The sequence below is a fragment of the Ptychodera flava genome, chromosome 22 (assembly GCF_041260155.1).
Source record: "Ptychodera flava strain L36383 chromosome 22, AS_Pfla_20210202, whole genome shotgun sequence".
Lineage (NCBI taxonomy): Eukaryota > Metazoa > Hemichordata > Enteropneusta > Ptychoderidae > Ptychodera > Ptychodera flava.
In genome coordinates this window covers 4,189,241-4,206,794 of record NC_091949.1, presented here as the reverse complement: position 1 = coordinate 4,206,794, position 17,554 = coordinate 4,189,241, and the positions used below count along the sequence as shown (strand labels likewise).

The window sequence follows — 17,554 nt, the reverse complement described above, 5'->3', positions numbered from 1 at the left end:
ACTGGCACCTCCTTGGTTTCAAATGGCAAGGACTATACTTCTTTGATCGCGTGTTACCCTTCGGCTTACGCTCTGCTCCATTCCTCTTCAACCGCTTTGCCGAAGCCCTGCTTTGGATCATTCAATCTAGGGCAGGGACGAAGGACTTGTTGCACTACCTGGATGACTACCTTGGGGCCGGCCCACCTCACTCCGGACAATGCCAGCATCTACTGGACACAATGCTTAGTACCTGTGATGACCTAGCCATCCCCATCGCACCAGAGAAGATTGAAGGGCCATCCCCGGTAATAACGTTCCTCGGTATTATCATTGACACCATCTCCATGACATTGCGGCTTCCCAACGACAAATTACAAGACCTCCTCGATGTTCTCCCGACCTGGCTACAGCGGCAAACATGCACAAAACGAGAGCTACTCTCCCTCATCGGCACCCTCAGCTTCGCGTGCAAATGCATTCCAGCTGGCCGCATATTCCTCCGTCGTATGTTAGACCTCAGTGTGACAGTTCAAGCACTCAATTCCACCGTCATGTTGTCCAGTGAATTCCGCCTCGACGCGAAGTGGTGGTGCGACTTCTTGCCAACGTGGAATGGTACTGCCTCCTTCCTGGAGCCAAACTGGACCTTATCCCGCGACCTGGATCTATTCACCGACGCCTCCGGTACCATTGGCTGTGGTGGCTACCATAAGGGCCACTGGTTTACCGTCACCTGGCCCACCTCACTCACTGCCTCAATCGCCTGGAAAGAGATGTACCCCATACTAGTGGCCTGTTCAATTTGGGGGCATTTGTGGCACGGCCGCCGTATCCTCTTTCACTGTGACAACCAAACGGTAGTGCATATTTGGAAAAAAGGCTCAGCCCGATGCCCGAAGATCATGCACCTGGTCAGAGGCATCTTTTATCAGGCAGCCAAAGGTAACTTCCATGTCTTGATAGCCCACATTAACGGAACTGATAACTCAATTGCTGACTCACTTTCTCGTTCACAGATGCCGAGATTCAGAACGCTGGCACCCGAGGCACAAGCACAACCCACGCCAGTACCCAACACCTGCGACCATTGCACCTGATATGCGGCAACTGATGACGCTGGCCACGGCCTACATTCGCAACAGTGTTGCTGAAAACACGCGACGCACGTACCAGGTAGGCCAGACATGCTACGCCAACTTCTGCTCATCATACGGACTACGCGCAACGCCCATCACGGTTAGGGCGGCAATCCTATTTGTCACCAATCTTGCAGACCGGGGCCTCGCGTATAAGACTATTAAGGTGTACCTTGCGGGGGCAACGCACAAGCACGTCGAGCTAGGCTATGAAGACAATGTCACCACCCACGCGTTGCTGCAGCGCACGCTACAAGGGATCCGGAGGAGTATCGGTGATGTGCGCCGGCCGCGTCTGCCAATCACAATCAACGTACTTCGCCACCTAAAGGAGAGCCTACGATCGTGGGAAGGCCTGTGTGATCACGACAAGGTCATGTTATGGGCAAGCTTCACCCTCGCCTTCTTCAGATTCTTGAGAGTGAGTGAATTCACTGCGGCTGGGCCACTGCAGTTCGACCCAGCCACAACGCTGCTTGCTCAAGACATAGTGTTGAGCAGTGTACTAGAAGTGAGACTGAAATCCTCTAAGACTGACCCGTATCGACGTGGGTATGTACTCCGCATTGCGCCAACCGGGACATCTGTTTGTGCGGTCAACGCCTTTGCAAAATACCGACGATCACATTGCCTTACGAATACAGCGGTGCCAGTCTTCCAATTCGCTGATGGCACGTGGCTCACGCGTCAAAGGCTGACACACTACCTGAGAAAGCTGCTCGTGCATTCAGGGATTGAAAGTGCGGAACTATATACCACACATAGCTTTAGAAGTGGTGCTGCCACAACCGCCGCCGAGGCTGGCCTACCAGATTGGCTAATAAAGACCCTAGGACGATGGCGGAGTGATGCGTACCAGGTCTACATAAAGACAGCGAAAGAGACTCTAGACTCTGTGCCTCGCATGCTTGCTACAAGGAAGTAGTCTCTAGGACATGAGGTGTTAGAAACACCTACTAGTTAGTGGGACTTTAACGACACTCGATCTACAGTACAAACTCTACATGACTATGTTAGCAAAGTTGGGCATACAATATGTGGAACTGTACACGTCACTTGATTAAACATCGAACTGTGGACTATGAACTATGAACTATTCACAATAAACGGTTGTTTATCCTGTAGTACACATAGTGGCAGTCGCCTAAGGACGTTCCATAATCAGTTGTACGACTTCCAGGTCTGAGGGCTGGCTTTAATTTGGGGGCTGCTGTCGCGGATCGGGAGGGACCATGGTACCACGTTGCCCGATGCATGGCATGATCCCGCAAGGGGTCCTTGTCATCTTCCAGGCCGCCACGACGCCGTGCATCCCCGCCGTGGCAGTAGGTGCATCCTGGGTAACACGTTGCCCTCCCTTGAGGTCATTCAAATCTGCGACTGGCTTCACGGGAAAGGCCGCCACGATGCCCGGATGTTCCATCGCCCCTGGGTTTCGGCCAAGCCCTGTCTCCGTGTCGTTTCTTTGCGTTAATGGATGATTATGGCTTGCTATAATCATGGTTAACGCGGGGAAGGGCACGGGGACGCAGGCCATTCTACCTTTGCCTCACAACCACGCCTCACACTTCTGCTGAACACACAATGAACCCTTGCCTCTCGAATCACAGCTGCTTCTTGTCCACCCTCACTATCAAATATGAATGCCATGCATGCCTTGCATGACGTCCAACCCGTTATCTGCTCGCATCACTGACCATCAGCTATCCATGCATACCCCCCTTGGCCAAAGCCATTTGCCGCCACTTCAGCTCCTGCAACGATAACGTACACATCACAAATCCCCTCCCACCCACCACAAAAAAAAAAAAAAAAAAAAATGAAAGCAAGCTGCGGCATTAGCAACCCACATACAGACATATTACAGTTGTCAAATTTCTATCTTGATGTTATTTGGATGATCAAATCTCAATAAAGTTCCATGGGGCTGCTGTCGCGGATCCGGAGGGACCATGGTACCACGTTGCCCGATGCATGGCATGATCCCGCAAGGGGTCCTTGTCATCTTCCAGGCCGCCACGACGCCGTGCATCCCCGCCGTGGCAGTAGGTGCATCCTGGGTAACACGTTGCCCTCCCTTGAGGTCATTCAAATCTGCGACTGGCTTCACGGGAAAGGCCGCCACGACGCCCGGATGTTCCATCGCCCCTGGGTTTCGGCAAAGCCCTGTCTCCGTGTCGTTTCTTTGCGTTAACAGGGCATTTTACCGCATAACAGTTTCATTTTATCTTACTTTCCCTTTTTGAATCTCTTGTGCTGTTCTTTGTCTTTGTGAACATGCAATTTGTACTTGGTAGGGGCAGTAAATAAGCGAGAAACTTTGACAAGGTGGCCCAGGCATGTTCAATCATATTGAAACGACTATGACCAGGTGCATAACTTTGGTTAGAGCAGATGCTTATAAATAGCACATTTTTAAAAAGATTATACTTTTTGTCTATGTATATAATTTGATGAATGAAATGTTTAGAATACAATGTTCCTATCGGTAAATTGTGTTTGGGGCACAAGCGAGATGGAAACAGTTACAAATTTGTTGGCACAAGTGTGCAGTTTTTCTTTAATTTAAAATAAACACACCAAAACTTGTGATCACAAAATAAAAGTGCGAAAGTGAAGTTCACTAATTGAATGGAGGTCAAACCCCCTCCCCCCCTAACCGAATAAATTTCGCTTTTTGAACTTCTGCGACAATCTGAGACGGTCCCTTACCTGTGTCAACAAAACTGGACTCTGTTCACTGAAAGTAGTCTCTGTCAGGAAAACCACAAGGATTGCAAAGAATGAACCACTGGCACTGATGCTTGAATGCTGTCTTCTAGTTTCTACCATTCTGAGTTGCCGATTTGGTACACAGGGATAGTCAAGACAGAACATCATTGAGCTCAATCACTACCAGGGCTTGTTACAGTTCGTGTTTCATTGACACTGACAGATTGTGTGGGATTGGTCAGATCCTGTTCAAAGAAGATGACAGAGACAGCCACTTAATATTATTACAATACTGCAAAACTATAATTCAAAATACTACAGACGGTATACATCCTCACTCCCCTATCTAACTACTCTGTGATTGGCATTAGGATTATGACCATCATGCAGTGTGGGATTGACTGCCAAAAATCTCTGTGTAAAGAAATCTCTGTGATGTGCTGTGTGACACAAGCTATCCAAACCTGGTAACATAACGCAATGATATCAGGTGAGGTTTGGACACAGACTGATTTACTGAGTTTTCAATGGTTTTGGAATAGTTTGCTGTGTCACTCTCACTCTTTGTCTGTGAGGGCCAGAAGCTTTGACAAGATGAATTTTTAACTACTTTTTGATTTTCATGTTAATCACAGGCTCATGTTCTACTCTCCAAAGAATGTTGAAACTCCATTATTTTTAACTTGCCAACACTAGCATCTATAAGCAAAAAATGCAGTTATTATTGTTTATAGTTGAATTAAAGTCAAGATGAGAATTCACTTTTCAACAATAATGTGATGCAGTCTAAATATGAATAGGCTAGATTAACCTGCTGAAAACTTTACATCTCCATATGCTTTGGAAACAACTATAAGAAACTGGTTGACATTAAAAAACAAGATATAGATACTAGCCCTTCATACCAGGAAACAGAATCAAGCATAAACCACTGACATCATACCACTCTCTGTACTTTTTATATGCTGTTTTACATGCTTCTGATTATATGTTTACCCGGCAGCAATAGGTTGCAAAAGGTCACCATTATGTGCGATGCTTTCAAGAGGGAAGGTAGACCTTGCTTATAGTTTGGCACATGAGTAATATTAGGGCAGACAATTTCACTAATAATAACAAATGTGCAATTTGGGTGTTAGGGCACTCACCCTTAAATCAGGTAGAGGTGTGCCCTGGACTATGAAACACAAACTCTTCAACTTTTCTTTAAGGTAGTATGTGCCTCAAAAGTGAAAGACTTAAACTTTTGCTTAAACTTTCCTCCATGAAACTTTTGACCATTCGCTCACCAAATCAAGAATAACAAGTCATCGTTGATGACACAGTCCCCACTTGTTAATGGGTATATTTTGATTACAGGTCCTCAGAGAGGAAGTCCTCTTCATTAGGTCTGTGATAAAAATACTTTTGAATGAATTCGCTTGATACATGTCTGAGTTATGGTTCAGGACATGAAAAAAATCGTAACAAAATGGTCGCACAGTGGCCATATTGGATCGCATCACAAAACAAATTGATGTGCATAGCTATGACATTGGTCGATGTCCTTGTACCAACTTTGAATAAAATTGGTGGAAACATGCGGATATGCCTGAGAAATGGCTCTGTACATGAAAAAATCATAATAAAATGGCCGCCTGGCGGCCATATTGGATCGTATCACAAAACAGATTGACATGCATATGTATGACATTTGTCAATAAGCTTGTACCAACTTTGAAAAATACCGTCAATGAAGCTGTACCTTCTCTAATGTGTGGCCAGGTCAGGTAATTGGTTGTTGGCATGGAGTTGTTGGTAAATAGTTAATGATGTAGGGGCATGAGGTGGGATATGGACCCAAGAACCCAAAAGATGATTAAATACATCAATCAAAAAAATCTAAGCTACAGTATAAACTGCCTAAAGATAGTTCAATGTGGGAAAAAGTTAAATAATTCAGAAATAAGAATTCACAGTCCAAAATAGTAATGACGCACTTCCTTACTGACCTGAGTGCATGTGAAATACACAACCTGGCATCTGTAAATTAAATGTATACCAAGTGATCATTTTAAGTCACTTTTAACTGTTTTTAATGGATTTTCCAAAGAGTCCTGTGAAAATGATGAAAAACGCTTATCTGGTCTTGTGTTTGTATAACCTCATGGCTGATAATTGTCATAGTATTGAAAAAAAATTGAAAGTGAAGAAATTACTGTTTTTAATAGGCATATTTTCCTTGAAATACATGACAGTGTAAAGAATAAATGCTAAAAGTGTTTAAGAGTAAATTTCTTTTCAAAAAATAATTTAATCTGTGACCAAAGGATTTTTATTCTTTGAGTTTACAAATTCAAACATTGCAATTTGTTCAATCATCTTGTGCAGTGCAAAATTTATAAAATGACTGAAAAACAAAAAAAATTGGCAGAATTACAGTCTTTGTGATGTAAAATTATGGGTTGACATCACGATAACTGTTAATCTGTTTGAAGTACTAATATACTATAATTTAAAAAGAAAAGTTCATGCAGAAACGGTAAAATATATTGTCAGCAATGTAGTGTTAATTTTGACTTTACATCAAAATATGCCTTTGCTGGATACCAAATATATAGGGCGAAATATTAAAATCAGCCATGTTCAGCAAAATCCACACAACAGCATTGATCCTTTTCTAATTTGATTTGATTTGCTCATGTTATCCTTGTCTGACAGTCAGTACAATTAGGCGAGCGGCAGACACACCCATTTTCACACTTAATGTACCCACCTTACATACGGCCACATCATACATCATTTGAAAGCTTATTATCTCTACTTCAAGAAAATTGACGATGTGGAGCTGCCAAGTAGGGCCATAACCCCCTAATTTGCATAATTCACATGGGTACCCAATTTGCATAAATGTGATATAAAATTAGGAAATTCATTGTTAACTACTCTAAACATACTTTTAAACTATTGAGTGATATATCAAATGAAAGGTATTTGCATGTAGAATACAAAATTGATATCCAAAAAGATATTTAAAATGGTTTTACTGAAATATTTTCATATTAATACTGAAAAAAATATTTAACCCTTTTGAATAACAATATCTTAAATATTTGAACACATTCAGCCACATCATACAGCCACATTATACATCATTTGAAAGCTTACTATCTCTACTTGAAGAAAATAGACAACATTTAGTTGTCAAGTACGGCCGTAACCCCTAATTTGCATAAGTCCCATGGGTACCCTATTTGCATAAATGCGATTAATATTAGATATTTATTATTCACTACTCGAAAAATGCTTTTAAACTATCGAGTGATATATCAAATAAAAGGTATTTGCATGTAGAATACTAAAAGACATCCAAAAATATATTTAAATTCATTTTACTGAAATATTGTCATATTTATATTGAAAAGATATTTCCCCTTTTCGATAATAATATTTAAACACATTTAATACAAAAAGCCAAATCTTACAGCATCATCATACGTTATTTAAAAGCTTACTATCTCTACTTCAAGAAAATTGACAATGTGGAGCTGTCAGGTACGGACGTGGCCCTTAATTTGCATAATTTACATGGGTACCCTATTTGCATAAATGCGATATAAAATTAGAAATTTATTAACTACTATAAACATACTTTAAACTATCGAGTGATATATCAAATGAAAGGTATTTGCACGGAGAATACAAAATGGATATCCAAAGAGATATTAAAATGATTTTACTAAAAAAATTTTGTACTAATGTAGAACAATATACTTTCCCCTTTTTAATAACGATATTATAATAATTTTAACACATAGAACCGCATCACACAACCACATCAAACGTTATTTGAAAGCCTATTATCTTTGCCTCATGAAAAAAGACGATATGCAGCTGACAAATAGGGCTGTAACGATTTAATTTGCATAATGCAAAAGGGTACCTAATTTTCATGAATACAATATAAATTACAAAAATCAATTGTAAAGTACTCTAAACTTACTTTTCAACTATCAAGTGATATATCAAATGATAGGTATTTGCATGTAGAATAGAATCATGAACTCCAAACGTGTATTCAAAAAATTCCTATTGAATATTTCAATTAAATCGTAAACGTTTGACGAGTTTATAAATATTGTGTACTAATAACGAATAATGCTAAAGTTTTCGGGATAAAATATCTGAATTTGTTTTGCAATTGATTTTTTGTTTATTAAGGATACGAAAACTGGAACATTTTCCTGTCTAATTCCCATATAGCTGAACAACAAGAATACATAAAACCAATTGGAACTATTTTGGGATAATTGGGTCTTCATATTTTGCAAATTTTTTAAAGCGTGTTTTGTGCTCTATAGTTGAGTGTTGAAATATAACAAGTTACTCTTAAAAACGTTACAAGTAAAAAGAAAAGCAGATGAGCTTAAATTTGCAAATTAAACCGACATTACTTCACCATCCAATTATCCCAAATTAGTTCCAATCTTGTTATAAATAGCTGTGTGTTGAATGACTCTTTTGTATTATTGATGTCATTTTTGTTTCAATTTCTGTAGAAATCTTGTTTTGATGGAGACATCATTTGTTACTACATCTGTGTTACATCTGTATTTTCAGTTCAGTTATGTGGAATATGTAGACGGAAGGCACCATATTTCATGTATCGTATTTATTGTCATATAATGAAGGAAAAGCAACTCAACACACCGTTCATATCTTCGTTGTTTGCATTTTGTGTATGATATTGTGTATATTGTCAGTGTATGTTATGTTTGGCTGTTTTATATAAAGTGTTAATTAGCCATGGCGATTATTCTAGTCAAGAGTAAAACACTAGCACCACTTACAAGTTGGTACCTTATGCTAAAATACAAGTGAACAAAATGACGCCCACGAGGAAAGTTCGTCGGCCGCCAATTATAAGTGGATGATGCAGTCCAACCTTTCACAGATCAAAATTCATTGACTATTTTCTCAAATAATCGTGAAGAAATAAACAACATACATCAAAGATACGACTGATTTTACACGGAATATTGAGACAATAAAAGTTCCGGCCAATGCGACATTGGTACACTAGACATTGTTTCAATGTACACTAATACAACGCACAATGAACCAATGGAATCAGTCGACAGAGCATTAAATCAGGAAAGATCATCAATGATTGCATAATCAAACAACCAACAACAAAATACATGATAGCTATGCTGAAAATAATCTTGAAAAACAACACTTTCAAGTCAACAGTGAATTTTACCGTCATGTTTTTGGGTGCGGTACGAGATCTCCAGTTTTACCAGAAATTCCCAACATTACATTTCACAAGACAAAATGAGAATAATTCAGCAACACACTGAACAAATATCGCTCTGACTGAGATTCAGAAACGATGTATGATTCTCATTGGAACTCAACACGAGCTTAATGAATTCATATCAAACATGAAAAAATGCATCATACTTTCAAATTTTCGAAAGCTCTTCTCAAGAAATCATATCGTTAGACCTCATTACCTATAAAGGTCATCGGTGGAACAAAGAGGACATTCTCGACTGCAAAAACACACACAAAACCAACAGATACATTGCGGTTCACGAAACCAAACGGCAACATTCAAGGGCCTTGTTAAACGCGAAACATTACGATACATTAGAACATCATGCAACAACGAGGCAATAGGAATACAAGATATTTTCGAGATAAAAGTAATGAAATGCGACCAAACGATTCTAAATCTTGTTAAATTATTACTTACTTTGGACAATCGGATGACATTTAAATGTTATTAAATTTTCATTAAATTAATTTCAAATTTCTTGGAATCGTAAATAGTAAAAGGGAACCAAAACATTTTCAGGTCCCCTATATGCTGATCAAAATCTCCAAGTCCCCCTCTACAATCTCCCAAAATTTTCGATTCCTACCTCTCACCGTTATTTGTGAGCGTAGCCTAATCACATACATAAGAAACGGTAATATAAGCGTTACGATGATGCCAAACTTCACAAAACCTACAACAGTCCGATCTCCGATTCAAATGAGCGTACACAAATACAGCCTGAACGAACAGTAGACATCCTAGCTTCCGTACTTGAACAAACTGAACTTTCAGTGGAACAACTCGATTGGTAACACCTACAATCATTCAATCAGTGCACATGTTTCACCAAAAGAAAATGAAGGACTGATGAAGACAACTCAGTACTCTCGAAAGGTAGCATCAAAGGAAATAGGGTACCCAGTGTCACATTAGTCATGCTATCCCATAGGGCAGAACACGTAGATTAGGGTTGCGTCTCGCCATGGCAAATCAACAATATACATAAAACGGCCAAACATAACATAATATACACTTACAATATACACATGTACCGTACACAAAATTCAAACAACTAAGATATGAACGATTTGCGGAGCTGCTTTCTCTTATTACATGTCACCAATTGTGTCTGCTGTCGAATTAATCTTCCCTGCACAGACCTTTGTTCCTGCCAAGGCAGCGATAACTGTGGCAACCCTTTTACTCATGACAATGCTGGTGAAGAAGAGGATGATGAATTCCTACAATTACTAGATTTACTGGAAATGACATGAATGATTTGGATCATAAATCATGCCATTACTTTGACTGTAGCTTACTCTGACACATTGTTTCAGCTACAAAGCTACATTTCAACAACTACAATAGTGTCTTTCGTGTGGATCTTTTTGTTGCATTGATACTTAAATTAATTTTTTTTAAATACCATTATTAAAAAGAGGAAATATTTATTTCGACAGAAATATGAAAATATTTCCGTAAATTAATTTAAATATCACTTTTGATATAAATTTTGTGTTTTACATGCAAATACCATCACCACAGACCATATATCACTCGATAGTGTAAAAGTGTGTTTAGAATAGTTAACAATGAATTTTCTAATTTCATATCTCATTTCTGCAAATTGCTTACCAGTGTAATTTATGGACATAAAGGGGTACGGCCTTCCTTGATAGCTCACATTGTCAATTTTCTTCGAGCAGAGATAATAAGCTTTCAAATGACTTATGACGTGGCTGTATGATAGGACTCTATGTGTTAACATTTTTAAAATATTGTTATTCTAAAGGGGAAAATATTTTTTCCATATAAATATGAAAATATTTCAGTGAAATCCATTTCAATATCTCTTTGAATATTCATTTTGTATTCTACATGTAACTACCTTTCATTTGATATATCACTCGATAGTTTAAACGTATGTTTAGAAAAGTTAACTATAAATTTATAATACTATATCGCATTTATGCAAATAGGGTATGCGTGTTTATTATGCAAATTAGGGGGTTATGGCCCGATTTGGTAGCTCCAAATTGTCAATTTTCGTGAAGTAGAGATAATAAGCTTTCAAATGACGTATGGTGTGGCTGTGTGTTGTTGCTGTATGTGTTCAAATTTTTAAAATATTGTTATTCAATACGAGAAAATATTGTTTTCCATATAAACATGAAAATATTTTAGCATAATCAATTTCAATATCTCTTTGAATATCCATTTTGTATTCTACATGGAAAGACCTTTCATATGATATATCACTCGATAGTTTAACGTATCGTTAGAGAAGTTAACAATAAATTTCAAATATTATATCGCATTTATGCAAATTGGGTACCCTTGTTAATTATGCAAATTAGGAGGTTATGGCCCTACTTGGCAGCTCCACATCGTCAATTTTCTTAAAGTAGAGATAATAAGCTTTCAAATGATGTATGATGTGGCCGTATGTAAGGTGGGTACATTAAACTCCTAAAATAAGGCCCTTTTTGTGGATTCGCCGCTCGCCTAAATATGGAACTTGAACACAACACAGTGAATAAGTATGCTGTAAATGAAATGGTGTGGCTGCATCCACATGCAGCAATAGGAGTGCCTTTGTCTCTCACCCCTCATTTCCAACCTGTCCCATCCCTGAAAAAATAGTTTGGTCTTATATTTGTAATGTTAATAATTTCTGTATTTGTTAAAATGTGCGCATCTCAAAAACTTTTGATCATAAACATTTTCATTGTTTTTTATAGCTGACCAGTCAGTTAACCTGTTTATATTGAATATTTGCACATTTTTCCGCAGTATTTTGACATTTTCTGAATACCTTCTTTTTCAGTTTGTCATTTTCTAAAAGTTTAAATGCTCCTTTGTGTGGTCAAGCTTTCCACAAGCATCAAATGTGGTACTTCATATAGGAGGGTCTGCCTCTAGAGGGCGGGCATCATGAATAGTGTTTGTTGGTTAATTCCTCCACGTAAACTTCTGATTGTACTGTAAACATTGAACATGGCCGACGTCCGATTTTCCTGTCTAAACTTTCACTCATTTTCGTTCATATGACTCTGAAACTCCAGGAAACGATTGGGAAGAAAGGGTTATCTTGAAATATTGAGGTACTCGCCGATATTTTGCAAAATTAAATGAGAAAAAATGCAAGGAAAATGCCGACAGGCTTACACAATGACAGTTTTCAGACTCGGAGGCATATGATCATCTCTGCAGATTATGCAACAGGCCAAGATCACGTGAGGCCATGAGGGGATATCCACGCAATTCAGTACCAAACACTAGCGCTCACAGAGTGAGCAAACACAACGTGAGTACCCCTAACGTCAGCTCAGTAGTCTGTAATAGATTGTAGTCAACTAAGAAACCTTGGAGAAAGGCTTAACACTGTGGCTATGCCGCTAAGTCCCTTTTCATTTTTGTCATAGCTCAAAATCGTTCTCCCACACCTCAACCTGAGCCATGAACACCCCCACCAGTTTATGATATGACCCATCACAATGGCATGACGTCAACGGATCTTGACAGACGGAAGTCTTGACAGACGGAAGTACTTGACAGCAGCATACTGGTTTTCAACTCTAATACCTTCTCTGTCTATAAATAGACACGAGAAGGTAATAAAATCGGTTAAGATGTGCCTGAGTTATGGCTCTGTACATGAAAAAATCGTAATAAAATGGCCGCACAGCGGCCATTTTGGATCGTATCACAAAACAAATTGACGTGCACAGCTATGACATTTGTCAACAAGCTTGTACCAACTTTGAATAAAATCGGTCGAAACATGCCTGAGTAATGGCTCAGTACATGAAAAAATCGTAATAAAATGGCCGCCTGGTGGCCATATTGAATTGTATCACAAAACAAATTGACGTGCATATCTATGACATTGGTTAATGTCCTTGTACCAACTCTGAATAAAATCAGTCGAAACATGCCTGAGTAATGGCTCTGTACATGAAAAAATCGTAATAAAATGGCCGCCTGGCGGCCATATTGAATCGTATCACAAAACAAATTGACGTGCATATCTATGACATTGGTCAATGTCCTTGTACCAACTCTGAATAAAATCAGTCGAAACATGCCTGAGTAATGGCTCTGTACATGAAAAAATCGTAATAAAATGGCCGCCTGGCGGCCATATTGGATCGTATCACAAAACAAATTGACGTGCATCTGTATGACATATGAAGTAATCCTTGTACCAAGTTTGAATGAAATCGCTCCAGGCATCTAAGAGATATCTGCGTGAACGGACGGATGGATGGACGCACGCACGCACGCACGGACATGACCAAACCTATAAGTCCCCCCGGACGGTGTCTGTGGGGACTAAAAATCAGGGGTCACCGTGCAAAGTTTGGTACCACATAACCAAATTACCTAAAATTTATGGATATTTGAAATTCAAAATGGCCAACATCCCTGTGTTAACACTATGGAGAAAAATAAAACTAAGATGGTGAAACATTTTCTTACACCAAGAGCTTTAAAATGAGGCCCCCCCCCCCCAACAAGCGGTTGATCAGAAAAGAGATGTAGTTTGAGAGCCTAAATATCTGTGCATGAGACACGTTGTACCTCAAGTCTTGGATAATACATGTAAGTCTACATTTAAGTCCAAATAATGGCAATATAACTTTACATTTTCAACACAATTTTGGGTCAACATCATCCTTGAGGAACAACAGGGGTCGAAAGTCAGCATTTTATCAACATTTCCTTGGTCAATAAGTGCACTATTATGTTACATATAGACATTGATCTACAACTCAAACATGAGGTAAAAAGTGGAGTTTCAATATGCTTTACAAAATCACATACCCTTTCTGTGGCATTACCCTCCCGTTGGTGTGCAATGAGTAGCACAAAGTATCCAACTACACACTTAATATTTTTGGAAATTGGTTAATGGAACTGCTGGTAAACTTTGACCCTTTGGAAACACCCTTAAATGGGAGTTGATGCAGGGGTTTTGAAGAGACACACATGCAGACTGGAAACATTTTTTTCATCTTTTGGCCTGTTGGGTGAATTTGTTGCACTATTATGTTACATATAGACATTGATCTACAACTCAAACATAATATCTTGCCAAATCATGGGAAATATGTAATGGCTGTAAAATTGTAAACCAATTACAACTCACCAGATTTTGTTGTCTTGTAAGAAGCCACCATAATTATGCTAGTAACCATGACATCAACGCTGTACAGATACCTGCTATCATAATTGTTATTTTGGTAGTTGCATGAAAACAGTAACAGTCACCATTCTGGCAGGGATTGGTCAGGCTGCATGGACAGACAACTATAATATCCTATGCAGAAAAACAAAATATACAGAAATGGATGAGCCTTAACGGATATACAGTATTTCACAGATATTCTCGGAGCTCCTTTCAGTAAATGAATACAGAGTTCACTGGAGACCTTTTGTTCCTACAACCCTTTTCTAGATGTGCACGGTTTAAACTAAATCCACAGATTTTAATTGCACAATTTGATCTGATAGATGGATTTTCAAATTTCAAAAAATACTCTGTAAGCAAAGGAGGGAATTATACATGAACTGGGAGTTATACTCGGATGAATGCTGAAGTAAAGATGGGAGCCATGTAAAAATTACAAAAAAAGAAACCTTTTCCTGTTTTTTTTTGTTGTGGCATAAATGTTTTTTTCAAGTCATCCAGTCAATTCCAGACTAATAATTGTCAATTAATCATTGTTCTTCACCAACATCACAAAAATATCCCCCTGATGCCCCTATTGGTAACATTAGTTTTTCCAAGGACATGAACAGACAATTCTCAGAAACTTACCTATACAGGTTGTTGGAGTCCAGCAACATGAACATAGACATTGGTAGTGTGTACCTAAAACTGGCAGGTAGAAATCTCCGCTCAGTTAAGGACTGTACAGCACTGATTGATCTTTGTCAAATGCAAAAATAACTTCATTATACTTCTAAATTTGTGTAATTGCATTTCAAAAGTGAACAGAAGTCAGGTCAGACAGAATAAAAAATACATCGGCTCGGAAGGTGAAAATTGATAAGATTGAAGATTTAAATTATAAATAGCAGCTAAAAAATCTGAAACTGAGGGTATTTTGAAACTGATTGGCTGTTTTGAAATGATTCATATGATCAATGGTATTCATACACCTCAACCATACATATGGATGATATTCTCTATCAACCAATCAGCTGAAGCTTCCACGATGCTGCTCATTGCAAGAAAAATAGTATCCCTTGAATTTCCTCAGTAAGACAAAAGAGGCAATTGGCAAATGTTTCTAAAGTTTTTATAAACCTATTAAATAACGTACTCAATGACTTTGTCATCACAAGTACATACATAATGCCATGTAGGGCTCGAAATTAGCGGTAGTCCAGCGTCCACAGACTACCAACTTTTCCCTGGCGCTACCAAAATCCATGAAATGGTAGCCCACACGGACTACCAAAGCCTGGGACATGAAATACTTGGCGTGCGATGTCCGTCACTTTTGGACGAGCTAAATGCAGTCAACATGCAGTTTCATTTGTTTGAAGCAATTATCCTTTCATCTGTGAAGAGTTTTTTCTGGTGACTATTACAATTTTCACTGCTATGTTGTTTTCACAAGATGCAGAGCGTTTGATACTAGAATGTTGAGTTGCTTTTCCGTGTGCAGTCTTTGTATGGCTAGTTCACACCATGCTGTTGATTGGCAGCATACAAGACGTACTTGTGTCAAGTTTGGGGGTTTTGATGCTGAAATTTCACAAAACTGTCACTTCTGTATCCAGATATTGTGTAATCAGTTTGATTTGAAATAGTAACACTGTGTCAGTTAAGCTTGGCTGAGTTCCGCTGTCTTTTTTATCCATGGTTGTCGATCGGTATCGATGTGTTACGTTCTGTACAGAGAGACTGGGGTGTAACAAGGCATGCCAGTTCATAAAGATCATGAGAATATTTTTTTCTGTTTTTCTTTACTCAAGTTACAATTTCTTTGGATATGTAAGCCGATTTTGAAAGTGATAGAAAGTGTTAAAATGTACATACATTAGCATAAATTAAGCGTTTGTGACACAATATAACATGGGGTTTCTCGAGTTGAAGCCCATAGTTTTACTGCTATTTTGTGTTGCTGAACCGGGGCTTATACTTGGACGAGTACAGTATCCCTTAACTAAAATATTCATGGACTACCAGCCATTGTCACTGGGCTACCAACTTCAGAAAATGGTAGCCCAAGTGGACTACCATGGTAAAAAGTTAATTTCGAGCCCTGCCATGACATGCACTGAAACACTTTCAATTCTTTTCCTGACAAACCTACTCTGCAACATAAACTTGATAACCCAATTGCTGAAAGATATTTTTATAATACATCAGTAACCAGAGCTGTATATTTGACATATTTTGAGCATCTGCAAGTGGTGATGAAGGATACTTCTTTCACTCTCCTTTGGTCTGTTTGGTTGCTGACAACTTTAAACACCACTGAGCAGTTTCGTTTGATATTTTTTCATTGAAAATCATTCAATTTGGTGAGTATCAGTTCAAATACCATGCAATGAAGTCACAATGTACCACTTTTCTTAAAAAGATTATCCTTACTTGACAGAATTTGTCAAGTGTATGGACACTGGCATTAAAGTTTTTGCAAGGTCACGTCCATTGGTTTTCAATTTGAAAGAAAGTTGGTGGAAATGGTCGACATGACTAAGGGACTGTGGATATGCAAACATGCACTTACCGGTACAATAAATAAGGACATCTAAAGAGACAGAGAGTACAGCCACTGCAAATTTGAACACAGGTTCCTTGGTTACTGTATGACTGGAGTAGAATGGCTTGACAGCTGTGGGGAAAGACAAATTTGTTGAACAAGTTTAAATTACATAGATTCAACGTTTCTTGAATTGAGATATGAATCTCCTAAATAACACTTATAGAAATGGTCACATACGACAAAAACTTGATCACTGTGAGTTTGAATGTCTATCCCTAAATTGTCAAGCAAGCTTGAAAAGCTCAGCATGTGCATGCACACGTGTGAACACATCACAATGCGGAGGGTTTGTGACACATGATACTACAGTCGAGGAAAAAGGGGCCTAACTATTTTTTTCTGTCTTTGCAATTGTCTTTCTGTGTTGCAGCTCTCCAGACATGTGTACACAGTGTGAACTCTGTAAAAAAAGGCTAGGATGTAGGAATGGACAAAACACCGTACACCATTTTCACACCATTTGGTTGACATGCGTCAGTCACTGAGACACTGACATACCTGGTATAAAGCCATTATTTCAGCAAGGTGGACATCGACTCAGACACTGTGTACAGTCACTGAGATACTGGCAAGTAAGACCAGCATGATAACAATTTTACTTTGTTTTGCTAGTCTAAAGTGGGCTGTGAAAA

The 17,554-nt window shown here is 38.9% G+C and overlaps 1 long non-coding RNA gene across 1 annotated transcript; it reads right to left on the bottom strand.

The window, feature by feature from the left end:
• Window positions 1-3,008: 3,008 nt before the first annotated feature.
• LOC139123395 (uncharacterized) lies at window positions 3,009-17,068 on the bottom strand. Its single transcript, XR_011549647.1, has 4 exons — window positions 16,887-17,068; window positions 14,960-15,019; window positions 14,288-14,458; window positions 3,009-4,075 (listed from the first exon to the last, which is right to left on the bottom strand). It is a non-coding gene; the product is annotated as an uncharacterized lncRNA (long non-coding RNA).
• Window positions 17,069-17,554: the final 486 nt, after the last annotated feature.